This window comes from Tasmannia lanceolata, unplaced genomic scaffold (assembly GCF_043159265.1).
Source record: "Tasmannia lanceolata isolate RefF3 unplaced genomic scaffold, GAP_Taslan_0.1 ptg000012l, whole genome shotgun sequence".
Taxonomy (NCBI): domain Eukaryota; kingdom Viridiplantae; phylum Streptophyta; class Magnoliopsida; order Canellales; family Winteraceae; genus Tasmannia; species Tasmannia lanceolata.
In genome coordinates, this window is record NW_027518689.1 from 38,102,284 (window position 1) to 38,115,130 (window position 12,847).

The window sequence follows — 12,847 nt, forward strand, 5'->3', positions numbered from 1 at the left end:
AGAGGTACAGAATCAGCTCTTCTCCTGGCTCCGGCGTGGACAACAAGGGGGGGAGGATAAGTACTGCTTCAACTCCTCGAACGCTGCTTGACATTCCGGAGTCCAGGGCGCGGTTTTTATACCTTTGATCGCATTGAAGAACGGGAGGCATCTCTCGGCGGATTTTGAAATAAACCGCCCCAGAGCTGCCACCAGCCCTGTCAGCCGCTGTACTTCTCTGATAGTGTTGGGAGGAGTCAGCTCCATTACTGCCTTGATCTTCTCCGGATTTGCCTCTATTCCTCTCTGGCTTACCATGAAGCCCAGGAATTTGCCTGCTCCGACGCCAAACGTACACTTGGTCGGATTAAGCTTCATGTTGTGTTCCCTCAAGACTTGGAAGGCCTCTTCGAGGTCGGAGACGTGGTTGGAAGCACTTCTGCTCTTTACTAGCATATCATCAACGTAGACCTCCATGTTCCGACCGATCTGATTTCTGAACAGCTTGTTGACGAGACGCTGGTAAGTGGCTCCTGCATTCTTCAGTCCGAAAGGCATCACCCGATAGCAATAAGTCCCCTGGTCGGTAACAAATGATGTCTTCGGGATGTCTGACTCGTACATTCTGATTTGATTGTATCCTGAGAAAGCATCCATGAAACTGAGCAGCTCGTGACCTGCTGTAGCGTCAATGAGCTGGTCTATTTTTGGGAGTGGGTAGCTGTCCTTTGGGCAGGCCTTGTTCAGGTCTGTGAAGTCTATACAGGTCCTCCACTTCCCGTTGGACTTTTTCACCATCACCACATTCGCGAGCCAGTCCGGATACTGGATCTCACGGATGAAATCGGCCTTTAAAAGCCTCTCCACCTCTTCTCTGATGGCTCTCCGCCTTTCTGGTGCAAAGTGTCTCCGCTTCTGCTTTACGGGCTTGCAGGTCTGATCGACACCAAGCTCGTGGGTGCTAATCGACGGGTCAATGCCGGGCATGTCTGAAGGAGTCCAGGCAAAGACATCTGCATTGGCCCTGAGGAACTGAGCGAGATCCTGCTGCGCGGCCTCTGGCATGGCAGAGCCGATCTGGACAACCCTCTGTTCGTCATCGATGTTCAATTGAATAGAGATGAGGTCCTCTGCGGGCTCATTGACTGTGACCTGCGCTTCGTCTCTCAGATCGTACAGCTCGATTGGAAGAGACTCAGACGCATTCTTCCCTCTCAGCGCTGCCGCATAGCATAGTCTTGATTGGGGCTGATCCCCTCTGACTTCACCTACGCCTCCTGGCGTAATGAACTTCATCTTCTGATGATAAGCGGAGGGAATAGCTCGAAGGAGGTTCTGGCCGGGGCGTCCTAGAATGGCATTATAGGCCGACTTGGCCTTAACCACCAGGAAGGTCACCATTGCGAAGGACTGGCGGGGCGGCTCCCCGATAAGAACTGGAAGCTCAATCTGCCCTTCGACCTTGACAACTTCTCCTGAGAACCCGAACAGATCTGAGTTGGCCGGCTTCAGACGGTCAGCTCCGATCATCATCTGTTCGAAGGCGTGATAGTAGAGGATGTCGGCGGAGCTCCCGTTGTCGACCAGGATCTTCTTCATTTCCCAGTTCGCCACTAGCATTGTGACGACCAGGGCATCATCGTGCGGGAGGATCAGACCGTCAAGATCTGCCTCCGAAAAGGATATCTCATTTTCTGGCTCGGCCCTCTTGCTGCAGGCATGGACGACGTTGACCTGCCGGGCATAGGTTCTGCGGGCCGATGAAGAGGTCCCTCCCGCGGTCGGCCCTCCTGAAATGGTACCAATAACACCATGAGGTTGAAGTTGAGGTTGAGGTACCTGAGGAGGGAGAACGGCCGGGGCAGGAGCCTGGATGCGGTCGCCCAGGGGTTGGGCGTCTCGAGGGCTTCGGTCTCTGGGCCTCGGGTTGTCCTGGCGCTCCCTTCTGTTGTCGTTATTTTTTAAGTACCTCCCAAGGTACCCTCTGCTTATCAGCTGCTCGATCTCCTCCTTGAGATGAATGCAGGCATTGGTGTCGTGGCCGTGGCTCTTATGGAACCGGCAATACCTGGACATATCTTGGGTGCCCGCCTCTGGCGTCTGCTTCTTCGGCCATCGGATGAAGTCTTCTTTCCGAATGGCTGCCAAAATTTGAGCCCTGGTGTAGACACCCTATTTTGACCGTGCCCTGCACCTCCATGTTTTGTGCTTAACCTCGTCAAATCAGTGAGTTGAGATCATAAATTAAACCGTGAGGCAGCTTGGGGTCCCACCGAGGTCCCCGTAAAGTTTCGACGAAATCTGCCGAGAAATGGCAGATAGGGCGAGCCAGGAAAGAGGCATGGTTCGAATGTATAAGGGGAGTGCTTCATCGCAATAGGGGCTGTCCATGAAACAGTGGGGGGTCAAATTTATCATTCCCCTTATAAATAAAAAAAAGGCAACGAATTAGGGTTGAAGGGAGCCCCATTTTCTAAAGAAAAAAAAAGGGGAGAGGAAGGCAGCCGCATAGGGGAGAGAAGAAGCAGAGGAAGAGGGAAGGATTCCGGCCTCATCTCCATCTCCTTTTTCTTCTTCTTTTATTTTTATTTATTTTTTCTCTCAAAACCCACACTCATCATTATCACCACTTCATCTTCTCCGGCGGGCCGGCCGGAATCCGGTGAAGCCATCGGAGCCGCCATCGGAGCCGCCATCACCATCTCTTTCTCATCCCAAACCCATTTCATTCTTCCACCCTCACTGATCAACACCATCATCCCCATCTTCTCCTTCATTTTTCCTTATCCTCTGCAAAAATCCAAAAAAAAAAGAACCCAAAACCCCATCCCATCCATTAAATCCGGCAAGGAGCTTTGATTCTCCATCACCGACACATACCCTCCATTTCACAGCCCCCTCTCCATCTCCGTCCAACCCCTTTTCCAACCTCGGCCACCGGAATCCGACCCCCGGAATCCGGCACCGCCACCATCCCCCTACAAATTCGACCCTCCTCCTTCTTCCACCACCACCGCCCACTCCAAACCCTCTTCCACACCCATTCCCGAGCAGCCGCCTCATCATTGTCAAACCCCAAACCCATTTCGAAACTCTAATTGCAGAGGCGAGAGGAAAGAAGAAGCAAAAGTCTGGATAAAGCTTCGAGATCCTTCATATCTGCAAAGTCAAATTAAAAGAAGAAGAAGAAGGAATCATTAGAGGCAAGTAGATTTTTATTGATGCTAATGTGTTCATGAAATTGCTTGAAATTAGTGGTTAAACTGTAAATTGCCGAATCGATTTTTCAGAACCAGATTTCTGCTGGTAGAATTTGCATATGGTTGTTGACATGGTGATGGTTAAATGATTACTCATGTTGAAGACTTTGAGATCATTAGAACATTACAGTGTGAATTCTGAAACTGCATGTTTTGTGTATGATGAAATGCCTGTGAGAGATTAATAGACTATGTATTACTTGATATTTGTATTAACATAATATATAACAGTCACCTTATATGATTTGAAACTCATGAGCATGGGCATGCCTTGATGGTTGCATGAGGTTATTGTGTATTACTTGAATTTCTGAAATGACAAGGTGGATTTTTCTCATAATGATACATGTGCAATTCCCGCTACAGGCTTCTGACCTGTTTTCAAAGCATATTTTTGGGCTAGTAAATGAAAGAATTAGAAAAAATGGTGAACTACAAAGTTTTAGGTCTTTATGAGAGCTTTCCAACAAGTACTCGTGGTCGAAAATTGGAGCATTGGTTAAAAAGTTATGGCTGTTTTGGCAGACTATGTCTGCTAGTCCTAGGAATTTTCACTTGTGGTCGAAATTTGTTCTCTGTATTTCCTTTAGATAGTTGCAGCTCTTGATGGCAATTGGTACTAATCTCTTTTATTATAACTAACATAAGGCATGCTAAAATAATTAGTACAAAAAGTTAATAGACGCGCTGGCCTTGTAAGAATAGTTTTGAAGAGTAAATCTTTATGCATTTATGCTCTCATTTGTTGGTATACCATTCTCTATTGCTTTAGATTGTCTAATTAAATGTGCCAATGGATAGGATTAATATTTTGAAATGTTATGGGGCATTTGGTCAGCCTTGAAAGGAGGGTTTCACTTGGTATATGCGGGTAACTATTTTAGTTTCAGGTGCTTAATGTCAAATTGTTTAAATAATTCATTTAGTGTTATGTACTAAAGAGTACAATAACTGCTAATGTTCACATTATCTTATGGTGAAGAGTATGTGTCTATGTATGTATGTGTTGTGTATGTGTGTGAGAATGAATATATGTATGAGTATATGATTGTACATATGCTGTATGTGTTTGTGTGTGTGTGTGTGTGTGTGTGTGTGTGTGTGTGTGTTTATAGATATGGTTGTGTTTTTATGAGTATGGTTCATAGCTTGCCTCAGACCAATGCATTTTGTATTTCATTTTTTATCCAATAAATTTAGCTCACAATTCAGCCCCATTTGTAAGCACATTTCTGCCTCTCTTTGATGCACCGATTCTGTCCCCATTTCAGCCCCATTGCTGCCCCTGTTTCAGGTACGTTTCTGTCCACGGTTCAGTCCTTGTAGCTGCCCCAGTTTTAGCACAAATCTGTCCCTATATTCAGCCATGTTTAGCACAAAAATCTGTTCACAACTCACCCCTGTTTTAGCACAAATTCTGTCCCCAGTTCAGTCCATGTTGCTGCCCCTGTTTTGGCATAAACTCATTCCATGTTTCAATCCCAGTTTTTGGCACAAATCTGTCCCATAGTTCAGCCTCGGTTTTATGCACATTCCTAAGCACATTTCAGTCACATTTTTAAGCACATTTCAGCCCCTGTCTTAAGCACTATTCAGCCCATCAACCAAACTCATCTCATTCTGTTCTACCAATTCAGTTTTATGTCCAAGGGGTGAATAAGTCACTGGTAATGCATTCGTTTACATATTTAGTTTACTACACTGGTGTAAGGGCTGTTTGTTAACCCACTGGATTTTCTCTTGTTATTGTGTTTGAAATGAAAACATGTTATGGCTCATCTTCATTATGCTTCATCTTCATTATCTTAAACTGACAAGTATTGTATCTCCTTTCCATTGTGCTTGAACTGAAAATCAAAATCAAGGTCGGTCCATCTAGAAAATTATATTGTGCTTGTCCTTGAGTGATTCACTTTGTGATTTCCACGGTGTTGTCAAATGAGTTTTGGTCTCATGCTTTGCCTTTAATAGAGAATTGTGGAATGGTTTTGCATGCATTTAGCAATTCGTTTTTCTCAGTGACTAATGTATGTGTGTGTGTGTGTGTGTGAGTGAGTTGTGTATGTCTGTGAACATATGTCTATGCGTATACATGTGTGTGTGTGTGTGTGTGTGTATGCGAGTGTGAGTGAGTGTATGTGTGTATTCTCCTAGGTATGGTGATCCTTACACTGTCCAGTTATGAATTTTTCATTTTTCGACCTCAAATACTCAAAACTTTCAAAAATATACATTTCAATCTTGTAGATCTCGTCGAGCCGGTCAGTTCGACATATGGCGGCCCAAATTTCGCCAAAAGACGAGAGAGTTATGCTCGTTTAAAGTTTTCAGTTCATAATGATGTTTTTGGTCCAAGTTTTTTAGAAATTATCGTGTCGGGTAATTTTCGGGCTGCTTTTGATCGGGATTGTTCGAAATTGTCAACTGGAAAAGTGTTTGTTATAATGTTTCCTAAAACTGTCTTCTTGAGCAAATGTTTCCATAAAGGCTTTTTAATATGTCAAAAAATACTTACAAGCTTCGGTTTTTCTGAAAAAATTGTCATTTCTGCAATAGCAGCTTGTGGGCCATTTTTAGGCTATTCCAGGTCTGTTTCGTCCTAAACCATACAAAGAAAAAGTGTTCTTCACAAGATTTTCTAATACTTTGTCAATGAGTGAACTTTTTCAGAAACGATGTTTTAAGTGTCAAAACTGAGCCCGGACTTTCAGTAAAAACGCTAATATGTCTTTTAATGGCGATGGATCGGAAGAGGCCATTTTCCGGCCGCTTCTGGCCAGATCCAAGCGAAATGGTCAACTGAGAGAATGTTTCTTATGCTGAGATCTACAATTTTGATTAGTAGAGTTTTTGATGGTTTTGATGTTTGAGGGGTCTAAAAGTCGGTGTAAAGTTGCATTTTTCACACTATATGTCATAATTGTGCTATTTCTTGAAAATCATGAATAACTTGAGCTCAATTCAATTTTAATGATTGTTTTGGATGTTTAGAGCTTGGTAGGAAGTTTTAAATCATATATTGAATCATTCCCATGATTTGTTCGATATTTTTGACCATTTGTGGTGAAAATTACATGTTGGGTGAAAATTTCACCTTTTTTTTTTTTTTTAGATTGTTTGAGCCTATATTGATTCTAATGCTTCTCTGGGCAATGATAAGGTTACTTGGAGCCCATCTTTGTGCTTTGTGGCTCACCATTTTTTTTGCACTTGAATCTGCACAAGTTGATGTCCCCTGTATGCACTGAAATTTTTACTAATTGGAATTATCATAATCTTTTGATATTTCTAATACTCTTCTTATCTTAAGCATTGAGTTAGGTTCTGAAGACAATAATGAATGGACTGTTCAGGTGAGGTTATCTTGAAGCTTATCATACTTATTTTTTTATTTGAATAAATGGTTTAATTGAAGAAGGAAATCAGATGACTACTCTATTCGATGTTATCGACATGAGTACTGTTTGATTTTAAGGCGGTTTGTAAAAATATTATCATGTGTATTATGATATCAGATGATTACTTTAGCATCATCTGATTTCATCCCCATATTGGGGTGGTGTTTGTGGTTGGGCATAGAAGTGTTTGATATTGTTTTTTTTTGCTTTATTAGGCTATCCAGCGGCTGGTCTGGACTAACTAATGTTGTTTATCATTTTACGATTGCTATAGATTGTGTATTTTTTCTATTGAAAATTCTTCTTTGCTTAGCACTTGATTTATTTTTATAAGAATAGAATGGAATTTGTGATCATCTAGTAGCCTTTTCTTCTCTCTTTGATAGACTAACACAGTCTTATAGATTTCTGTTAAATTTCTTTAGATACTAGAATCCCCTCTCATTGCGAGGGCGATGAAGGCGCTAGCCCAAGCCCATCCTTAGGGGACTTGCTCAGTCCAAGTTGCATACCCCTCCTTTGTATATAGGAGACTTGCCCAGTCTCATTCTCTTGCTAACCCTCCTCTTTGTGCGTCGTTTGGTTTTGGGAGAACACCCTACTCGGCTTGGCTTCATACCCCTATCCTATATGGGTATCTGGTTGCACATTTGTTGCACCCTAGGGCTAGGTAGCTGTCCGGCCCGGCTGGGTGTTTTACCTTTGCCAAATATGCACAGGGTCTTTTATTCCTTTTTTACGTCATTTGTGTCTCTGAGACAAGCCTTGTCTCATGTAGAGAGTTTCCCCTTTAGGAGGCTTACCTAGCCTCATGTTAGAGTGGCCTCCTCTTTTAGAGTGAGTCTTTGACTCGGTAGTGTTATTAGAGAGTCTCTGACTCATTTGTTCCTCCTCTCTAGTGTTATTAGTTAGGAGTTTTTTCCATTAGAGACTAACTCAGTCATATAGAGCCTTCCCTGCTTAGGATCTTAGATTATTTTCTCTGTTCTTGGGGCACTATCTTTCTTGTTGTGGTTTGTCTCTTTGAGACGCCAGTTTCTTGTTGTGGATCGTCTCTTTGAGGCGTTAGTTTCTTGTTCGGGGTTTCCCCTTTGGATTTAGGGCTTTGCCCTAGTTTGTGGTTGTTCTTGTGTGTTCCCTGGAAGATTGAAAACATTTAAAGGTTTAGAGCATTGGAAAAGCTTTAAAATCCAAAAACATTAGAAATTTGAAACTCAAAAACATTTAAAAACTTTAAAAATATCAAAAACATTTGAAAAACATAAAAAATTTTAAAAAAAATCTAAAATGTTGAGTGTTTCTTTTATAAGCGTAGTTTGAGAGTTCGTTTCGAACTACGTTGGCTTGATCCTCTTCCACGAGGTACGTAGTGCAGCTTGGGATTCTTATCCCAGGTCCAGCCAAACTTTGTAAATAAATGCTTTAACCCTTCTTCTTCAAAACCTTGTTTTCGGCAAGATCTTCCTCTAGAGTTAGGAGTCTGTCCTAGATAGAGAGTTTTAGAGTTAGGGTTTTTGTCTTTGATATGTTGTGTGCTTGTTTGTGTTGTTTTAGAGTTAGGAGTTGTCTTTTGTTGTGTGCTTGTTGTGTGTTTGTGTTAGAGTTAGGAGTTTGTCCTAGCTAGGAGCGCCTCCGTCCGGTCAGTTGGCGATTTACATCGCCGACTGATGACTAGGTCTAAGATGCGTTAGTCAACCCTTTGTTTTCCTTAGGAAATACAGCCTAGTTACACATAGGTTGTAGGAACCACCTGCATTAGCTTAGGGCTAACCTGCATTTAGTTAGGGCATATAGGGTGTCCTAAAATCTACAATCCACTAGAATTTAAATAATCGTTCAAGAATGCTTAATAATTAGTCCGGTCTTTTAGATCGAGTCTAAGATAGAGGTCTAGGTGTCTTAGGCATCCTAGTTTAGAATAGGTGCGAAGAACTACGTTGCCTTGATTCTCGTGGAGGCGGGGATACGTAGGCTTCTTTGGATGAATACCAGACCATCCGAGGACTCGGGCTAATCGTTTAGAGTCTCAGGATTTGTTGTGCTGTTATTGTATGTTTTGATGTGTTTTTCTTACTTTCTTGTACTGATCCTATACCGTTTGCTGTAGCATGTATGTGTTTGTTCACCAGAACTTAGATACCAGTTAGGCATGTCACTCATAACCTAGCTATCATTAGGTGTCACATCTTTTATTTTATTTTGTGTGCTTATTATTTTATCCCCTGGTCATGCATGATTAGGTAGACGTCTTCCCGGGGATATTTTGTTCCCATTTCACATGATTTTTACCCAAACGTCTTTGGAGTTAATGAAAATGGCATAAGAGACCAAGTGTTCGCACTCGGGCGAATTGGGGGTGCTCTTCGGACCTTCTCCATTCGTCACCAGGCACGGACCTCATGTATCTCTGGTTATCCATTGCAAACAGAGCATTTGTTTTGGTTCCATGGCTTGTCCATGGATGGCGACTCTGAGTTATTTTTAGGTACATCTCGGTTTCGAGCCCTGGCTCCTGATCAGGATGTATCTCTTTCGTTTCGTATCGCCACTCATGCTATGCTGTGAGGGTGGCACAGTTTCGAGAGTTCCTTGGTAGAGCTCTCCTTCACATTGTGGAGATCTTAGAGGATGGTGTTGAGGACCCGTTCCCTCACATCTGTCGTTCTCGGATCGGGGTCCACACCTGGAAGCGGTGAGCGGCGTGTAGCGCTCCCTCGTCGGGGGGCTCCTCTCCTTCCGAGGCCGGGGGGAGCTCCTTTCCTTCCGGGACGGACTGCTCTCCTTCCTCTGGGGCCTGTCATCCCTACGCTGCTTGGCGGGGTTCTTCTCCTCTGGTCTTCTCTTGCTGACGGAATCCAGGGCAGCGAGAGTTTCCTCGACGGAAATGTACTCTTCCGCCCCGGTCATCAGATCTGCCAAGGACTGCGGATTGCGTCGAGCGACTGCCCTTCTGAAGTCGGTGGACCGGGCTCCGGCCAGAAGAGCATTCGTTGCCGCGGAGGGGTCCAGGTTGGGTACCTGCAGAGCCTCCCTGTTGAACCGGCCAACGAACGCTTTTAAGGCCTCGCCGTCTTCCTGCCTCAGAGCCATCAGTGAAGCCGTTGTCTTTCGAGGTCTTCTGCTGCTCATGAAATGCCGGGCCAGGTCGTCCCCGAAGTCGTCGAAATTGTCCACAGACTTGGGCTTCAGTCGTGAGTACCAGTCTCTCGCGGCTCCAGTTAGTGTGGTGGGGAGCGCCCTGCAAAGGAACCCGTCCGACGCCCCGTGGAGAAGCATCGTGGTCCTGAAGGTCTGCAGATGATCCACGGGATCGGTGGTCCCATCGTACTGCGGGATCTGCGGCATCTTGAAGCCCAAGGGGACTGCCGCACCGAGTACCCTGTCTGTGAAAGGGGGATTGCTACTGAAGATCCTTGAAGCAGGGCGGCCATGATCTCTAGCCAGCTCCTCGATTCTATTATCGATCTTCTGGATTCTCAGTAACATGGGATCATCCCTCTTTTCGGCCAGACGGGCAGGTCTACTCCTTACGGCTGATGGGCTCCTTGCGGATCCGGACTGGCTGAGGGGACTCCTTCGCCGGTGCCGCGATCCCTCTCCGTGCGTAGGGTCTCTCTTGCTGCCACGTTTCTGCACGGAGGGGGATCGTGACCGGTGATGCTGACGAGGCTCAGTGCGCACGTTCCTGTCCCGCGAGCGGTGGTCTCTTCTTGTGGAGTGACGAGTTTGGTCCCGGGGTGGAGACGCGCGTTCTCTGCGGGAGCTTTCTCCCCTCTGAACGGGTCGAGAAACCTCGACTGGGTGTTGCTGGAGTGCGGGGGCCGCATTCCTGAACTGCGCAACTACAGCAGTCATTTCTTGAAAAAGGGCCCGCATCTCCCTTGGGGTCGGGGTAGGGTCTGAACGGTCCGAGTGGGGCGGAGTTCGCTCCACGGCCGCCCCGACCTCCACCTGTGAGGCCAGCCGCTCACTTCGTCCTTCACGGGGGGCCGTAGCCCGGGTAGCCCGAGAAGTCGGAGGTGCTCGCTTGCCGGTCTGTCCTACCATTTTTATCTGGGTGAGATTTCGAACAGCTTTTTGTTGCGTAGTCCCACGGATGGCGCCAAATCTGTTAGGCCTAAAATCGGTAACAGGTTATGGTAGGGCTGGGTGGTCCGAACTAACGAGCCACGAATGAGGGGCTGGTTGAGTCCTGCGCTGCACAAGAGTACAGACAAGAAAGAAAAGGGTCAGAGGACCAACCCGGAGTGATACTCCGGACGGGCGCTTCGACACTCAAGTCAGTATGAGCAGGAGTGCAGAGCAATGTCAGAGCAAAAAGCTTAGAGTTTTGGTTCTCAGTTTTTCAGGACCCTCACCTTAGCACAAGTGAAGGCTATTTATAGTGATTATGAGCCACCTGTCTAGGACAGGTGGTAGTTCTGAGCCAGGTGGTGGCCTCTGTATGGACCAGGTTTCATACCTAAGGAGGGCAGGTGGAGGTCCCTGATTGGTCCAGGTGCCACACCTAGTGGAGACAGGTGTTGGCCTTCCAACGGTCCTTGTGAGGGCCACGTGCCAGAAGCTAATTGGATGCTGAGTTCGGACCCCTCAGTGCTGAGTCCGGATTCCCTCAGTGCTGAGTCCGGACCCTATCAGGTTCCACTAAGAAAGACAATGAGATGATTTTTGTAGGCCTTTATCTTACAAATCAGATTTCTACTAGGCATGTTTGGACTCAAGTTCAATGGTCACCTATCGATGGCCGTACACATGCATATACCAGATATGACCTAAAAATCCATCCTCAGGATTGATCCAACAAGTGGTATCAGAGTCCGGTCAGGGTAAATTCAGTCAACCCTCAAGGACGTAGAAAATCCATCGGACAAGATCTCTCAGATCCTACGTTTGATCTCTAATAAGTGCCTGTTTTGCGGTTTTATAGTCTCAAAAGAAGAAGAAAAAACAGGAGCCAGAAGAAACGTAGGCCAGAGGCCGAGGTAGAAGGGAGAAACTTCACAGGGTCTGAGTGCGATTCCAAGTTCTGTTGCAGACAGAACTGACACTTTCCTTTTGTTTTATCTTGTCAAAACCCTCTCCTTCTCTACACAGAGAAAATCCACTTCTTTTCTTGTCAAATCCCATGACCAAAGAAACACTATTATCGTGTCTTCTAGTCTTCCTAAAGCTGTAAAAGTAGGCTTCGGTCATTCAATCCTACTTGTCCACGTGGATAGAGAGGGTGGCTTGTCAGGAAAAATCTTTGTACGGCTGCATGTGGGATCCATCCCACTCAGCTAATTGGTATACGACTCACATCCTGTAACTCAGTGGGTCCCACATTTGATTCCATCCTAACATCCCAATTGTCCAATCCTAACATTCAACCTACTAGCAGTGACAATCGTCTGGAATTTGGCCCTTAAAGTAGGGGTATCTGTGTCATTCCAAAACAAAATCAAGGGGTTCCAGACTTCCAGATTGGTCACTCCAGTAGCTGGAGGACACATGCTATGGCAAAGGTAGACTAGATAGATACATTGCATCTTCTTACCACGACTCATGTTCCATCCATGAATTTTGACTGAATGATTTGTGGGCCACATTGAACATACATAAACTGGTAAACATCATCCTTTCTTTTTCAAATGGAAACTTTCCCAAATGTAGGAATAAATGAAGTACATGTAAACTTTAGAAGCGCTTTACCATGATTTGAACCCCACCGAGATGCTGCTCCGCGAGGGTCACTGCCCCACGCATCACATGGGCTCAAAACCACCACATTCTTAACCATTATTAGAGCAAAAAATTAGTGGGGAAGTGATAAATGTGCCCCTATTCATTACTTGGGACACCCAGCTGCAGTGTATCTATGACTGTAGAGGGGCTGATGTACTTCACATGGGAATGATTCAACCAGCCTGATTGCCATGTACATTGCATCTGGGTGTCCGTAGTTATCCTTTCCCAAATTAGTGTTACGTTACAAAATTGAAGTGTAGAATTAGTGTGAGTCTCTTCTTTGACCATTCTCCCGGCGCTTCTGCCCTTTTTTTTAGGGGTGCAACTTGGGTGGGGCTCAACCCGAACCCTACGGGTTCAACCCGATTTTGGCTCGGGTTGGGTTAGGGTTGAGAAAAGCCAGCCCGATTTAATTACAGGTTGAGACCTTGGCAGCCTCACCCATCCCGAGTCCGACCTCCATCCTGCTAATTTTATCTCGAT